Below are 18,204 nucleotides of genomic sequence, written 5' to 3'. Positions count from 1 at the left end.
TAGTTACTCTTAACTCCAAGGCAAGTCCATGCACCATTCCACTCTTTGCCTTCTTTGCTTCTTTCTGGAAGTTGTGTCTTGCCCTAGGTCCTTTCATAAACTTGCAAACTGCCTCTAAATTCTTCTGAATTTGCTATTTTCAAGTTGAAAAATTTTTCATCACTCTTTTGTCATTAAATAGCCCTTTTACAATATTTTCATATCCTCATGAAACATCTATTCCCTGGATGGGGAGGTTGCAGAATTCTCACTGTGATGTTGCTATTGCTATCTCCTTTCAATCCCTATCAAGGCAGGTGAAACTCTGTTTTCCCTTGAACTGCTGCCATGCTCTGACGTCTGTCCTCTCTATTGATTCTTAACCACTGATGTGGTTCTTTGACTTCCTTATTTTCATATGACAGTGCATAAGAACTAGAGGTAAAAATGATTCCTTATGCTTGCTGAGCCCATGAAGGATTAGTCCATACTTGTGTTTGCTGTAAGCTCATTTTGTAGAAGTTAGCCATTATCTTGAAATGATGTTTCATTGTGAAAAAGAATTCCTTGTTACACAAATATAAATTCTTATTCTGATTCCCATCTCCTTTCTCCTACATGTGACTCTGTATGGAAAAACTGTGCTTTTGCCGTGGAGATAATGCCCAACAAATACTTGTAGGCTGTTGTTGTGCAAGTACTTAAAGTATTTACCTCTCTTGACGGTTCTTCTTCAGTCTATACTGGCAACTGCCTAATCACTCCTCTTGTCTTTCTCTGAAATCCTTCCAGGTAATCACAGTATTTTTGACAACCGGCTGGCCAGAATGGGATGGACTAGTGAAAGTCCATTTGACTGGTGCATCTCGTTTTAGGCTAATTTCGGCTAAGCCTCAGTAGCCATGGCAAACAAGAAAATATTCTCTTACAGTTTATTTGTCTATAGGTTATCTCAATGAACCAAATTTATATAGAAAAAGTGTGTAGTGCAAGCTTTCTGCCCTGAGACTTTCTGAGTGTGTGTCGTGGTTTAACCCCAGCCAGCAACTAAGCACCATGCAGCTGCTTGCTCACTCCCCCCACCCAGTGGGATCAGGAAGAGAATTGAAAAGACCATAAAACTCGTGGGTTGAGATGAAGACAGTTTAATAGGACAGAAAGGAAGAAAATAATAGTAATGATAATAATAATAATAAAATGACAATAATAATACTAAAAGAATTAGAATATACAAAACCAGTGATGCACAATGCAATTGCTCACCACTCGCCGACCGATGCCCAGTTAGTTCCTGAGCCGCGATCCGCGCCGCCCGGCCAACTCCCCCCAGTTTATATACTGGGCATGGCGTCATATGGTATGGAATATCCCTTTGGCCAGTCTGGGTCAGCTGTTCTGGCTGTTTCCCCTCCCAGCTTCTTGTGCCCCTCCGGCCTTCTTGCTGGCTGGGCATGAGAAGCTGAAAAATCCTTGACCTAGTATAAACACTACTTAGCAACAACTGAAAACATCAGTGGGTTATCAACATTATTTTCCTACTAAATCCAAAACACAGCACTATACCAGCTACTAGGAAGAAAATTAACTCTATCCCAGCCGAAACCAGGACAGTGTGCTATGCAGTACTTTACTATTATATCAAAATGGAAGTGCAAATGTTGTTTGTAACCTACGAACTCTCCTTCAGCATTGCCTTTTCCATGTATTTTCTGGATCCAGTCCATGTGTTGCAGGTTATCTCTGCAAAATGTAAAATTAACTTGATTTTTATCCAAAATAAAGGCATTTTAAATATTTCGTATCCATCTCTTCTGATTCCCTTCCTTGTTTAGTATGATAATTAGCCAGTTTTACTGATCTTGTCCTTTTTTTTCAGAAAAGAAGTTTCTCAAGATATTGTTGAACAGATATTAAATAAAAGTTCAAATATTCTTTGTCTGTGGTTAGACACGTTCAAACCATGTTTGTATACCCAATCATGAAGTACAATTGTGACATTCAGGACCCCATCGATTAATTTACTTTGTGTTAATTCCTGATCAATGTTCCCCATTTAGCCTGTAAAGTGCATACTGGTGGTGTTCACCAAGCTGGCACTGATACCTATCACTCTGCTTTTCCCACTGATCTCCTTTCAGAGCTGCTACGTGCATGGTGGTCGTTTATACTGTGATTGGATAAAATTCAGTTCAATGCAGACTGCTCATGTACATACTTAAAGTCAGAAAATGGGTTTTGTATGGCTATGAAAGACAGTTCAAAATGTTGAATTTCATATATGGTCTGCACATGCTCACTTCAAAAATTACTAGTTGCAGTCACTTAAAATATTACCAGTTTCACTCTACTTGATTAATCTTCTGTAAAATAATGGATGATGTTTTTATTTCTAAAAATCCTGTCTTCAGATTAGACAATTAATGAGTCAATTAATTTTTGCCTGTTAAGAGCAGAATACAACCTGGAGGAATTTAGAGTGAGAGGAATCCAGGACACACAATCATGAGCACTAATAGTCATACCAAGACTCTAGATGAATGAATGTGGAGTGCCACTTGATACTTTATGGCTTTTCCTTACTTTTTTTTTGCTTTTTTTTCCCCCTCCAAATGGATGTTGGTTTTAAAGGAATGCAAAATACTGTATTTTTCTTTTCCAAAAACAGTAGAAAAAATGGTAAGAAATGAGATTAATAACGAACAGAATATTTTTGGCTCTCATTTGTCCCACTCATAATCTGGGAATACATGAGTATGAATACTAAGACAGTTTGAGAAGTAGTTTTCCCTGGGAATAAGGGGAAACTGTGTGTTGATGTAATGGAACTTGCTGCACATTTATTGAGGGGTGATTGCCTGGTACTTAAAATTGAAAGCTGCTGCTATGATGTCACTAGCTAAAGTAGCGACAGAAGGGCAGAAGACAATTTTAAACAACTGAAATCTGTAAGAATTGATGGAGAGGCAAAAGTTATAAACCTGTCCTCAGGTATTGTTTGCCTCCCGCTTGCTGATACTCCTCACTGAATAATGAAAATGCTTGTTGACTTATTTGCTGAATGAAGCAAGTGTTATGGCACTGTTTGGCAGGCTGAAAAAATACTGTGCTTCAGCATGCTTTTGAAAAATTCTGATATCATCAAGGCTTAATAGTGCCACCTTTCTATGGAAAAGGGTCATGTGACACTTCTCTTGCAGGTGAATTTAGCAAAGGAGTCTGTCACTTCTGCATTGGATTGAACTACTTTATAAATGACTTACACATTTGGCTGGATCAGAGTTTGTTTGCAACCCAGGAAGGCCTAACTAAAACCCACAGAAAATGTTGCTAATTCATTTTTTAAATAACTATGCTTATGGTGTCTGTACCCTGTACAGAGGTATAATGTTTCTGTCTAATAAAGGAAAAACTGTAAGAATCTCTCAGTTGCTGGCTTATGGCTTTACGAAGAACTTTAATGCTCCAGTAGTGTAATATAGCAGTATATTTGCTTAGCTTCCTGTGTATTTTATTAGTGGAATAATTCTGTGTTTAAAATAGTCAGTTACGTATTTTATGACATGTAGGGCATAATAGCTTTTAACTATATTTTATCAGACTCACCTCATCAACAGACTGGCTTTCTAAACTTCCCAGATGTAGTTGAAATACCTGATTTCATCATTAGGAGTTGTATTATAACTTTTCCCTCTTTGCAAAGCTCCCAGGATGGATCCCAAAGGATTCCAGGATGGAGAGAGAAAACAAAAGTAATTATTAAAAAACACATTACTATTGGCTAGCTGTTATTGTTGAGTTTTGTTGGCTTTGCTTCTTTGTCTTCCGGAGTACCTGCACTCAGCAAACTTCAGGGCCTGACTGTACAAAGTAGTTCATGTATTGGTAACAAGAGATTCCTTGCACCAGAGAACTTAGGTTCAAAGGCAGTGCGGCTACCACTGCTCATGTTGAACGTAGTGTGGAATTTGACCTTTATGAAACAATTGCAAAGAGGCTTTGAAATCACTGTAATAATACCCATGGAAAACAGAGAGGAGCTGGGAAACAGGGAAGTTTTAGTGAGTATAGAAGAAGAGCATGTTATACCATTACCTGTCCTACAACCCCTCTGTCCTCCTTCAGTTCCCAAAAATGTGTTACTACAATTCTGTGCAATTTCATTTTTTCCACCTGGCAACTCTCTTAGTAATATCCAAACCAGTTCTCTTTCCTTATACCCACCTCATAGTCTTTTGTTAGAGGGATCATCTGTGCTTATCTAATTCAAAGGAAGACCTTTGGCATCCATTTATATGCAGTGTTGAAGACAGGATGCTGAGCAAGGGGGCCCTTGGATCTAACTCATTATGGCCATTTTTATGCTACGTAACAGACTAACATTTACATTCCTCCTATTGCTGGTTATCCTACAGGCATCTCTCCTACTGGCATGGAAGCATATTTTTTAAAGTGTAGTGCAGCTTTCACTTCTTCATGGAGAAAACAGGTGTATTAAGAAGGATTTACTCAATTTCCTTGTGTTGCCGTCCTGAGCTGCAGTTTTGGACCCTGGGAAGGCAAGGCCAAGGCTCATACAGCAGGATTTCACACAGGAAACTGTGCTTTTCAAGGTGCCATTGCAACCTAATAATCAAAGATGAAGCAAAGATGCCTTTATTCTCTGATACCCGCATCTCCTCAGGTCCATGCTCAAGGCCATATGCTCTTGAGGATGTACAAATGAAGTGCTTTAAGCTAGCATTTTATGTCAAATTTACTTTTTTAAAAAGGAAGTTAAGTTTTGGGGGCTATTTCAAAGGTAAATTAGTGTGGACTTGGGAAGGTTTTTTCTGTATGTGCAATAATTCTTTAAGCTGCCCTGTTGCACACATTGCTGGTCTCTTTCAGCCAGCTGGTGGGTTCCCAGGCAGAGTCTGTCACATGCATGTGTCACACGGATTTCTGATGCGCTTGCAAATACTGTCATCCCTAGAGAGGCATGGTCCTTTTTGGGCTGAAATGCTCAGTCATTGTGATGAGATGTTCTGCTTAGGAATTCAGGGCACAACGTAGACCTAGCTGTGGATCGTGCCATTCCACCTTTTTTTTCATAAGTAATGGATGTGATATGTTTCACAATGATATGTTTCGTCTTATGTTGTTGCTCTCAGATTGCACGTGTGAAAACACAGCATCTCGAAAATGATTTACAAACACGGATGCGGTGTCTGATGGCACTTTATTTGTGAAGGAAAAGGCATATGTTTGCCTTGTGGTGTGTGCCTGTAGATCAAAATCCAATGAAAAGTGTACCGACTACATCAGTGATAGGCATGTTACCAAAAAAAAAAAAAAAACCCAAACCAAAATGCTGAATGCTATATGGAGATAACATGCAATTTATTGATTCTCTCTCTATGGTTTATGGCTATAATGGACTTTATGAAAACCCTAAGCCAGTCTATTTTATCTTTGTAAATAATTGACTGAGAACACTGTTCTAAACGAGATAAGTGGGATGAGATACATGCAAGGAGAAGACTGCACAAGTAGTTGTATGTATATGGTACATTTAAGCCCTTTTTGGCAAAGTTCAAATAAACTTCTTCATAGTGTCTGAAAATCAGAGATCTAATTTTGGTTTTAAATCTGTTGTCACAACTATCCTTAGCTCTGCAGTAATTTGCTTTTCAAGTGTACTGGAATCTCTGAGTACCTCCTTTGTGTGTTGTATAATTACTGTTAATACCTGATTTCACAGTTATTTATAGCCTTCATGTATTACTTGACTGTTGCTAATAGCTCATTTACTGTTCTGACCACCTTGAACAGCCTTCTACATGATACTTCCTGGAATGTCTAGTCTTTTATCCTCTGGCTGTATCTTCTAATTTCTCTCTGGCTGTAATACAGTCTCGTATCTTTGCTTCAGACAGTATTTTTAATTTTGTATTGCAGGGTTCCACATGAATGCCAGGGAGTGTAGTAAGGCTAGTGGACAGACAGAAGGTGGAGACCCTTAGTGTCCTAAAGAAGTGACTTTTAGAAGCCATGGTTCACACAGCTCCTGGTTCCAACTAGGGCCACTTATATTCTGCCTGAGTTCAGGTGGCCACCGAAAGGAGAACTCCATCCTCTTGCCAGTGGCACTCATTTCCACCTGGCCTTTTGTGCTGGCACTTAGTTTATGTGGCTGTTTAATGAGCCAGATGGAGGACTGATCCAGCTGCAAACTGATCTTGTATTTCTTCTGGTTTGCTTTTTGGGTCAGTTCCCTAATCTGCTTTATGATGCAGCTGTAAGGTGCGAGTGTCGGCACAAACAAGGTGGAGGAACAAATGACTGAGGTCAGGAGGGAGGGCAGAAAGGACCACCTCTTTTGGCAGATGTCCTGATTTACACTATGGGTTGAAGGTCCTGGGTTGCACACTCGCTGAGAACTGGCAAACGGGAATTGCTGCCTTGCATGGGAGCAAGAGTCTGCCAAAAAGGTGATTGGCAACATCACTCATCTTTAAATGGCAGCAGCTTCTGGCTTCCTGTTCAGTTTCTATTGACAAGCTCTGTCCTTAATACAGGAGACGTATGTGAAGTCTGGCACACCAGCCTTAGAAAGTTGTTTATCCCTGCTGCAGAGCAGCCAGTGGTACAGGTTACATAAAGGACTCTCTGCAATGTAAACCGGCATAACTAAATGCCTTATAGAAGATAAGCATAATTACCCAAACCCCTAGGTAGAAGCACCCGTAACGTTTGCCAAACAAAAATTCAGATAATTGGAAGATCTGGCTTAGCACATTCTGAAATTGGCGTGTCGGATCTAAAAATCTCTGATTCAGTCTTTCTAGCTCGGTGAGTTGGATTTCCAGTTGGGAGACTCATTCAGCAGGGCTTAGGTTTTAAACCAGATATATAAAAAACACCAAAGCCTTTGCCTCAGGGTCTGCCATGGGAGTTACATTCCTGGATAAATCAGAATACCATCTGTACTGCCAACTGTGATGCGAGAGAGTTAAGTGAGGTTTTCTAAGCAACCAAAAGCACCTAACAAAAATAGGTAATACCTCTCTCCAGGCTACTTTACTTTTCCTAGTCTGTCCCAGGCCTCTGAAGGGTGTATTTCAGATTGTGACTCAAAGTTACCCAGATCTAACTTACCTGAAACTCTAGGCAAGCAGGCAGATAATGTTACATAATGGGCCATACGTGACGTCTGAATTAGATAATAAATCCTAATCTGTTTATGAAAAATGGAGGCAAATAGTTTTGACAAGACAGAGTCTGAACTAGAGAGGGCTGTTGGTGGTGAAATGAAAGAACTGTGGTGAATGGATAGTAAATGAAGTTTATGCTGTTTAATTGTGCGGATGATTTTGACAAAGTCGATCACGGGAGGCACTGCAGAAACTCCATCATTGGGCAGTGGCAGCTTATGTTCTGTCAAAATTCACTCTTGTGTGTCACTTTTGTGATACTTATATTAATTATCAGGCAAAAACTCAACCATAGTTAAGGGTAAATGCACATCAGGAACTGAAGGGAGAAAGCTTTCCAGAAACATTGTAATTAAGGGCAAACTAGATACTTTTAATTTTAGAATGTTTACGTAAATCTATACATGTTAATGGACAGAAATGCACATCTAAATACCCTGAAGTTTGCCCCAGAGTGATGTAGTAATTACCTTGTTATGAGTTGTGCTTGTTAATTTTTGCAGATGATTTATCTGGTTTATCTGGCTTTTAAAGACATGATATTTTCCTTCTTTTTTATTTTTACTTTTTTAATGCTCCTATTTTCACAACAGAGCACAGATAGTATATTTAACAGTGCATTCCTATAATTATGAGTGAAGGGGGGAAGCACAGGCAAGAGTAGACAACAAGAAGCAAGAGCTGAAGGTGAGGTAGCTACTCAGTTAATCTGTGAGAAGGAGATAACAGGCAATAACACGAAGCCAGCGCAGAGATGTGGCCAGAGTGGCAAGCAGAAAGGATACTTTTATCAGCATTGTTTCAAACCAGCTATAATAGTAAGTATTAAAAAAGGAAAAGAAGCAATTACAATAGCGAACCCTAATTGAATTTTGAAATACCTTTTAATAATGTGCAGTAAAGGAACTACATCTTTACCTAAGTAATTGGGGCATGTTCTGGATGTGTCCTGCTTACCTGCTTGAAGAGGAAAAGAGCCAATGACAAATTTTGGTTTATTTTGTAATCGAGAGTGCATGCTTATGAATTTGCAAATAAGACCTAGCATAGGGACTTTCAGTGTTGTAAGTATTTTTGTTAGTGGGGCCTGGGCTAGGTACGAAACCCCTCCATTGTAAACCTATTTGAGCATCTGTTTTGTCTGAAAAGTAATCAAAGATACAGATTATATGAGCCTTCAATATTCATTGTTATTTACCTCTGAAAGATTCAGCTAGTTTGCTTTGTGATTGCTTTTCTAAAGGAAATGATGCATTGTAATCAATTTACTGTGTGCAGTTTTAAATGTCAGAGACGTTTTTGTTACTTAACTAGCAGACTCATGCAGTAAGGGATGATGCAGACTTTTTGAAGTAAGGCTATTTTAAGGATTAACTTCTAAGAGATTTCAGGTTCAGCACATCTAAGTACAGTATATGCTTTCTTATTGTTTGCTTTCTTTTTAATTTAAAGTTGAGCGGCATTTCAGGCAACAGCTAAGATGCATTAATTGAGGCATATTTTTGATATTTTATTTCATTCCACTGCTATTTTTCTGATGATTCTTTTAAATGTGATAAGTACACAAACCATTGACTGTGATCACTTTTGAGTATTGACACTGTGTTTGAAAGTTCTTGGGAAATAGTAAATGTTTCTTTATTATCAAAATACGTATTTGAGTGTATAATTCAATTAAAATGTCATAATCATAAAATGTTTAAAGAAGCAAACTGCTCTATGTGCTAATTTGAAAAAAAGAACTTTTAAAATGGAACTCCATGTAGCTTTTGTAGATACTTAGGCCTCTCTTCACTGTTGGTTGAGTTTATTTAAAGAGCTTTTCTAGTCACCTTTGAACCCAAATGATTTCTCCAGATGTACAGAAGTGAACAATGTAAAAATCTTGCTGCTTCAGCAGAACAGGATCCAGCTGGCAGGGAACTGGATCTGCAAGTCATTGGTTACAGCTGTGTTTCGATTTATGTGATGGTTAAAAAAATAAATTACTGGATTAAATGGCTAGAAAGAGGACTCTTTGTTTAGCCCTTGTGTGGGGACTGAAAGTGTTTATGGTGCTGTTTTCTACAGAGCCTTTGCAAAGTAAGCCGGACAAATAGACTTATTCAAAACTTCTCTGAAATGTTGCACATTCAGCTTTATTTCTTTACAGAAGAAACTGTATGTTTTTGTGTAATGCTGTCAGCCAGCAACCGTTTTTAAGGTCTCTTGGCCTTTGAGAGTGGCAGTAGCATTTTAGCAATGTCTTTTAGGCATTGCAGTTTATCACTGGAAGGCAGTTTCCTTTAGTTAAAGGTTTTAAAATGCGTTTCTTGGCATGCACACAAATACATGTAGGGACTCTGTCAAACTCATAACTTTTTAATGGGTTTAATATTTCAGCTTTGTATACCACTTACCTTTTGCTCTACATAATAACGCTGATGTAATTGTAAATTGGATGCACAATAATTTACAGAGCAGGCACAATGAAATCAGAAACTAAGGCCAAGTGTTTGGATTATCGTACATCTTATTTTAATGTTCTAACGACGGTGATTACGTCTTATTACCTGATATCCTGATTCTGCAAAGATTTACATGCTTAATTTTACTGAACAGTTCTGCTGTCTTTGCTAGGGCTGCATGGTGCATAGAAGTCATCACAGCTTTGTTTGTTAGCTATTTTGCTAAGAAATGTGTTATTTTTTTCAAAATTCTTTATAAGAGAATGGTCCTGTGAAATCCCATGAGCTCCCTTTTCTACTGAAGGTAGCTTGAGTTGAAGGAGTTGAGACGTAACTTCTTGCAGTGAAGTCCCAACTCCACTGAAGTCACTGGGCATTTTGCCACTGACTTCTCTTAGGCTACAATTTCACCTTTAGAACTGGATTTTAATGCTTTTACTTCTAATAAAAAACACAAGACCCACAAGTGATTTCTCTTAAGTAGTGCAACTGCTTGTGAAGTGATAGGCTACCAAATGTGAATAAAAGATTTGATATGAGACCAACAGTAGTTTTAAAGTCTTCTTGCAGATGCTACGGAAAGATAAATAATAGCATATAACTTTCAGTCACGACAGACAGTGAGCATATAGTGCATTTTTTAAAGCTTTAGCTGGCTTTCAGCATAATAGTTTGCAAAGCCAGGAGCTTTTCAGCACTTATATCTGTTTATTCAGCAATATTTCCTAGCAATTATTTTAGGCTGACCATTTAGTTTCATTTTACAGTCATAAAGCAGTCAGTAGCTGTAGCTGGGTATCAGTTACATTCTATTTATTAAAACATTTCTAAAACAGTGTATAAACATGGAAAATTATGGTTGTGATTAGATCATAATTGTTGTCCTATCAAGATCTAATTACTTTTCTAAAAACAGTTTGCACAAATCACTTTCAAAGGATCGCCTTCATAAAATCCTACAAAACGCTGACCAAGAAGAGCTAAATACCAGAACAGGAGTTCTTTTCCAAGACAAAAATGAATTCAAACAAGTTGGCCAAGTTCCATCATAAGCCACCCTCAGAAATACCAGAGAGAGGCTTAAAATATTTTAAATAGAATATTTCCCCTCCCCCCTTTTTTATTGTTGTCCCTGAGCAGCATTATTACATTAAGAGCCATGCGACAGAAAGTCATGGTGATGCAGAATAAATAACCATAATGTATCAAAAGCAGACAAAGGTGTGATTGATCTGTCTGGAATTGGCAGACTCTTTCGCTGTGTCAGGCTGTTTCTTTGATCAATGAAGGTATAGCCTCTGACCCTTAAAAAAATCAATGAGATTGATTGAAAGGAGAGAGAAAACTATGAGAATGCAGGATAGCTTTAACCTTCACTGTCTAGAAAATTTAAAATATTCTGGTTTTGCAGGCATTGAACCTGCTATTTTGTATTTTCTTATTAAAATGCTTTGCTTTTCCCCAGCCTACTTTTGAAACCTCTTAAAACAAGGCCGTAGAAATGGTGTGTCTGAATGTTTCTCACAAATGTTTATCTTCAAATCACATTGTTAAGAAAATAGGAGGGTTTTTTTCTATAGCAGAATTCTGTACATTCTGTTACTGTTTGCAATATGTACAGAATGCCTTTAATTTCCCTTTATAAACTCTGATTCTTATTTGACATAAACGTATCCAAGAATCGGTGCTCGGAAAAATAGTGCAGAGACACTATCCATCTGAATAAAGTTACTTCAGTTGCCCTATTTGCAGGATCAGGCCCACTGATGATTGCAACAATAGTGTGAAACCAGCATGGAGGGGTGCCTTCTGGGAATAAACAACATATTTTGGCGATCTTGTTCCATGTAATCTTGCGCTTTTATGGATTTTATATATATCTCTATATACATGTATACCTAATTAGTAAGGAGAGAGTAAAAATGTCATACTGGAAAATTTATGAAGCGGGATTTTTAAAATAGTGCTTGGCACTTTACATCTTTCTTATTAAACAGACTGCAAATGCAAATTTGACTGTTTAGTCAAAAACAGTTTTATGAACAGTTGGAATTTCTTTTTAGTACCAGGCCCTTTCTTCACATTGTGCTGATGCTGTATTAAACAGTAACACAAAGCAATTAGTGAAGTAAGTATAAAAAGTGTTCATAAATAGAAAAGTTATTTCATTCATTATTTCATGCTTTTGAAGCTCAAGAAAACATAGGTCAAAAAAGAATAAATATCATAGTGGTTAGTTTTCACAAATAATTACTTTTTTAATTGAAAATGTCAGTGAAATCAAGGTCTATTGAATAGTATTCATATACTTTCAAAGTAATTCAGACTGCAATAATTTCTGCTGTCATATGTCTCTGTTTTAATAAAGGGCAGGTAAATTGACAAGTCAGCAAGGAGACAGTATAATAGCATTTCTCGAGTAAGACAGAGCTTGCGTAGGGAGAGAAGGATATTGCTGTTTCTCTGTATTTTTATTTGTGTGATTTCCTTTCTGTAATAGATTGTGTAGGCTATATATATATTTTAATACTTCACGATCAGTTGGGAATTTCAGCTAAGTTACAAAAGGCACTGTTACTGAAAAATAAGGCAAAGTCTGGGTGTAGCATTTCTAAACAAGAAATTAAGAGGGTAGATTTTTGTGATAGATCTGGGACTAGATAGCTGTGGGATTTTTCTGAAGTCTTTATCCCCTTGCTGTTCATCAGTGAGGTGAGAAAGTATGGACAATCATACAAAACTATGGCATATGCTTAGACACAGGTCACTCTAACAGTCTCATTCTTCTAAGTCATTTAAATGCTACATTAAAGGAAGCTAAACCTTTTATTTTAATGGGTATCTCTTTCACGTGCACTGTGATGAAGAAACTTTTGCTCCTAGAAAAAGAAGAGGGATGAGGGTGTTACCTCCCAGTTGGAGCACACTGAGAATATGAAGATGAGAACTGCAAAATCAGAATAACATTTTATATTAGTGCATTTCTCCCTTTATGTTAGACATGTTCTGATTTTGCTCCAATAGTATCTAATTCTTGTCGTCGCATTCTCTTAACGTTATTATTTGTTATTCCAGAGAATCCTTATCTTTCACACAAAGTTTGTATTAATATTACAAATCACCTTACTCTTGCTGTCTACGAAACAAAAGACTCATCCTGTATTTGAATGGGTGTTGATATCTGACATCCACATTCAGCCTCACCTCTCCTCCCTCTCTGTCCATAAGTAATAATCCAGGAAACACCTTTTTTTTCAGTTTTTTTAAATTATTATTATTTTTGGGTGGTTTCAGCAATGGCTGCTACTCCCGTTCTGTACTTCATGTATACAAACTGCATCTTTCCAGTGTGGATGTGAATGCTGTCCCCTTGTGGATGATGCTTACAGTCTTAACTGCTGCCTGCAAAACTGAGCAGTACCCTTCGTCCAGTTTAAGGTGGTGTCTGGTGCATTGCATTCATTTAGCATTACTAAGTGACAGAATTAAGGTTCTTTTTGTATCTCATCCCACTGTCAGCTAAGGCTTTCCCAGAAAAGATGCAAAGCTGAGGTCATTTTTTTCCATCTGTGAGGGGTCAGTTACTGCAACAAAGTCATTCCTGGCTGAGGTATAAGCCTGTTAAAAAGCACCTATGCTAGCAGCTGAATCATTTTCTAGACCAATTTTTTACATTCCTACTAATGAAAACAGCTGGGTCATTAAATCCAGCAATCGATCTCCAATTATAACCTGTCTTGGATAGCACGGCACCCTGCCCCGGCAGGTGCCCTCCCCGCAGAGAGACCCCCGGCCTCGGCCTCTGCCTCTGCTGTGAAACACCTATTTGCTGCCCCTGTCCCACACTCACTCCTAGCACGTCTAGGAGCACAGATTCTCCCCCAAAATATCATTGCCATGGCGCGGGGGCTAATTCTGGTATTCGGCATTCACAGTGCTGCATGGACTAAGGCTGTGCGTTCGGTCTCTGCAGCTGAAAAGCAGATCTATGGTTAAAAAAGGTGTGGTTCTGCTTGGAAACAGAGGCAGTATATACAGACAGTGATGTAACTGTAAATGTAATGGGGGTTTCTTTCACTATTATTATTTGAGTCTATCAGCGGAATAAATCAAATTTAAGAGACCAAAATTCTGGATACCTGCTACCTGGATTCTTTCTTTCCTCCTGAGAAACTGAGAGAAGGATATGTGACAATTGCTGGAGCATTTTTATGAGAAGCTTTTCGATCTTTTCAGGACCTGTACCGGAATAAAAAAAAGTTAAATGGATGACATTTAATCTTCATACAGTGAATAATAATTACAGGCAAGATTTTAAAGTGGTTCTGCTCGTATTCAAACCCGATGGTTCTTTTCTCCTTGCATCGCATTAGGATTTATTGTACTGTGGATGCAAAATGTAAATGATTGGGCAATTCCGTGGAATTCAGACATGCATACAAAAATGCCTTTCCAACTTTTTCACACTTACGCTGAAACTGAAGATGGATTTTCCTAGTGGTTGATTATCCAGAAATGAGTTGTTCCTAACTAGGTTGAGGGGAGAAGAGTTCTGTAATATTGGATTAGTGAAAGGAGTGAACAGCTTCAGTTTAATTCAACTAGTCTTCTATTTTTAATCTCCAAGGAAACAGCTGAGTTGAATGTTAATTAAACAGCAGTCTTTGATCCACCCAGCCACTCCTGGAGGCATAATAATAATATATAAGCGCACATGCAGCAAATATATAATAGGTACATTTAAAGGAGTGCATCTAAGCTTGCCATATTCACATTTAAAACGTTTCTTGCTGACCCATTCTTATATTATTTAAATAGGGAAAGGGAAAAAGAAGGGAAAAGGCTAAGTTAAACTTTGATGATCTGAAAGGCAGGGCAGCAGAGCAAGTGTGAGTTCCTATTTTGAGGATGTATAAGGGTTAATGATTAGAAGAGTGGAATCAGGAAAGACCTTAAGCCCAGATCTATGACAGTGGTAATTGAGCTGATTGATTACGACATCTCGTTTCAGACGACTATTGATTTAATCTAGTCTGCAGTCCCATTGGCCCCAGAGGTGCTCCCGAGTGAGGCTCAGCACTTGAACCTGGGTACTCTTCCCTACTCACCGTCTGGATATAAATTTCCAGAATCTGCAGCCATTTATAATTTTCACTCATCTTCATGCTTTTATTCAAAAGCTTCTAATTTCGGCAGGCTAATGTTTTTAACCATTGAGGGTACAGGCGCAGGAAAAATGAAATGGCACAGACTGAAAAGGGTGGGTTTTTTTAAAAAAAAAAAAAAGCAAGGCAGAGAGCTGAGGCTATGTGGCTAGTATTTGCATCTGTTGTTTCTGATTCGCAGAGCTAGCAAAGGCTGCTTTTGGAGGCAGTCCACAAAGCTGGGCTATCAGTAGGCAGTTTGCTGTACGCGCACGTTCAATTATTAAAATAGTAGACTTTTTTTTCTGTCTGATAGCCATAGCGAGGTCATGACATTAATTTATCCAGGGTATTGTGGGTAACTATACAGAAAAAAAGCATAAAGGGCACAGATGCTGGAGCAGCAAAAAATGGATGGGTCTGAGCAAAAGGAGATTAAGAGGCGATGACCAATCTAATGTACGTATAGCAGTAAGAAGCCGGCATCCGTCACAGACTATTGATGGCAATAAGTATTTTAAGCCATGCTGTGCATGTGTTAATTTTTTTTTTTTTATACCTCAGTAAATGCTAAGCTGAATGCTGTAATCCTGTATATTTTCAGTTTCCCAAATCTGATTTCGGTCTTGTTTTTGTTGTCTCATGCTTGGCGTTCTCCGCTCGCTCTCTGTCTCTGTCTGTGGGTGTATGTCTGTCTTGTCTCCTTTCTCCGAGATTACAAACTTAACTGTTTCCTAATTATCTGCTTTCCTCCGTCCTTTTCCTAAGAAATGAATTACCATCATGACAACCGATCATAAGCGCGTACTAATGGGGTTTAGGGCGCGTACCCTGGCTTTTTGGCTTCCTTTCTTTACTTCGGGGCTGCGTGGTGTTTTCTTTTGGACCTTTCATGTGAGCTGATGCCCTTCATGTTTGCTGCCACCGTAAGGTTGCCAAACGGCTACCTGAGCCGGGACTGCGGTGTAGCACTGCATCCTGGGACCTGCCTGCCCGGCTACGCCGAGAGTTTCTACGGCACCAGGCAGCTTTGAGAATTGACTGGCGAATTGCATATCACCTGTCCCCCCTCTGGTAAATAATTTTTATACCGCGAATCACAGTGGTGTGGTATTGTCTGGAAAACTAATGCCCAAATACTGTTGGCGTAAAAAGGGAAAAGCCGAAAGATTGTCAACACCGTAAGTCATTAAAGTCCCTTGCCTTAAGAACAAAGGAACAAGGTAAAAATGCACACAATAATTATGCTCTGTGGATTTTCATAGCCTGTCAGACAACTTGTGCCTGTGTTTCAGTTAACAGCCTTTGTGCTTTGTTTTGTGTTGTGTATTTTATATACGCGTCTTGAGTTTCTGTGTGTGTGTGTGTGTGTGTGTGTATTCGATGTACGTGTATGTGCGCAGACTGCTCTACCAACATGGAGCAAATACCATACAGATAAATACACAAGTGTAGCTCAAACATGCATTTTCAGTACTCGGTGTGGTGGTGTGGGTGTATTGCCATTGTTCTCTCACAGTGCTCCCTCTGACACAAACAGCTTCTATTTTTTATTTTATTTTAATTAAGAAGTCTAAAATAAAAACAAGAGAAAAAAAAATTCTTAGTCCAGTTAAATACCGACTGAAGTCCAGAAACTCACGATTTCAGTACAGCGAATGGTGATTCAGACCCTGGCAGTGTTTTGGCTATGAGACAATTCCTACTTATAAAGAGCACAATGAGTTGGGGGGGGGAAGATAGCATTAATTTTGAGGAAGATTAATATTAGTCTTTTTAATGTTCATTATTTTCTGAAGAAATGAATCCTTGTAGCTTTTGAGAGCTAGTGTGTCCTTCCCACTGGTATTTATTCGAGCAAAGGAAAAAATGAAGAAGGCGTAGAATAAACTCCTAAGACTGTTCAAGAATTACTGGCATTATTTCTCTCTACATCACGTGTGAGCCTGGGTTGCCTGCTATTCCTGAGGCAGAGGATCGAGGATGAAAGTCTGTGTGTCAGAGCCTGTTTTCACAACTGCATTTGGAGATCTGTCTTATTGATTAGGAAAAAAAGGGGGTGGGAATAGGAGTGTGAGGTGAGGGGAGGACCGACTGACTACTGGCTTATTGCAGCTCAAGACATTTTCTTCCGGAAAGATGTCAAACAACTGAGACACAGCAACAGAGGAAGTAGAAAGGTGGAAAAATAAGAAGAGGGACCCTTTGGAAGAAATGAAGGCATTCCTTATGAGAGCCTTGAGGCTTTTTTTTCTTCTAACATCTGACCCACAAGGGCTAGAGTGACAGCGTCATGCAAATGCTGCAGTCCAGCAGGTCTGAGAGAGGGTGGATGCTAGAGAGTGAGTTAATGTTAATGATGAGTGCAGTGAAAATACCAGCCGATACCACCCCCTCCACACACAACTGCTCTGAGTCAGCATCCGCTGCTTTGCCTTGCCTTTTTGTGCGTGTGTGTGTGTGTATGTGCGCGCGCATGTGTATGTGTGTGTGTGTGCGTGTGTGTGCTAGTGACTGTGTGTGTGCATGGAAGGTAAAGCCAGTCAGTCAGTGAGAAGCAAAGGTACGTTTGAGAGCAACTAAAATCTGACTGATTTCCATCTTCAGAGCATCAGATGTATTCCCTAAAGAGGATGGGTCTATGCGATGGGGGTGGTATAATTATGTTAATGTCATATTTATAGAGGGGAGAGATTTTTCATTCTAATTATTGATTTGAAAGCTGTGGTCAAAATTGTTTGTTAAATCATGATCAGCTTTAAAAAAAGAAATTGAATGAAATCTAGGGACTGCTATACATATATATATCTCATATATATTTTGTTTCGTTTAACTATTTTGTGTCTGAGGCATAACTGATTGAATGGTGCACAGTGACAAAGAAACGGCTCTTATATAATGTTGCATTATATCATCAGCTGAAATAATATTTTAAATAATCCAAAATGTGCTGAAATCTGAAGTATCATTCTGGAGGGGAGGGTGAAGGGCAGGGGTGGGGGGCACTAGCAAATCTTTTCTTCAGCAGAGCGCTCTGTACAGCTTTCTTGTAAATGGATGATTCACCTGTTCGATCAGCAGAGATTCTAATTTTTCCCCCCCTCTTCTCTTTTTTTCCTTTTTAAAGCTGAACGGCTTCCCGAAGAGCACTGAGTTTTCTATGCCAGATTCTGCTCCAGTGGCTAGGACCTTTATGGCTGCTGTTTCTTTTGCTCTGGGCTCTGATGGAGGAAAAAAAAAAAAAAAAAGCCACGGTGGATCCTGTCCCTAAAGTAGAAATTTTCTTTTTCATTCCGCAAACAAGGCTAAGGATCGGAGGAGAATGAATGCAAAAGTAATTCGGGATTGTGGTCGTGCCATTAAAAGTGTTCGTCTTCAGAATGAAATTATTCGGGAAATCCGAGCATTTCTTCTTACTGTATCGACAGTATTCGAAAGTTA

The 18,204-nt window shown here is 38.8% G+C and overlaps 1 long non-coding RNA gene across 1 annotated transcript in view; it reads left to right on the top strand.

The window, feature by feature from the left end:
• Positions 1-17,995, top strand: part of LOC127029439 (uncharacterized) — a 93,806-nt gene extending 75,811 nt beyond the window's left edge. The window contains exon 4 of the long non-coding RNA XR_007768196.1: positions 17,891-17,995. This is a non-coding gene — a long non-coding RNA (uncharacterized LOC127029439). The remainder of the gene's footprint in view (positions 1-17,890) is intronic.
• Positions 17,996-18,204: the final 209 nt, after the last annotated feature.

Source organism: Gymnogyps californianus, chromosome 1, assembly GCF_018139145.2.
Source record: "Gymnogyps californianus isolate 813 chromosome 1, ASM1813914v2, whole genome shotgun sequence".
Taxonomy (NCBI): domain Eukaryota; kingdom Metazoa; phylum Chordata; class Aves; order Accipitriformes; family Cathartidae; genus Gymnogyps; species Gymnogyps californianus.
The sequence above is the reverse complement of the archived record's forward strand: the minus strand, read 5'-3'. Positions and strand labels throughout refer to the sequence as shown.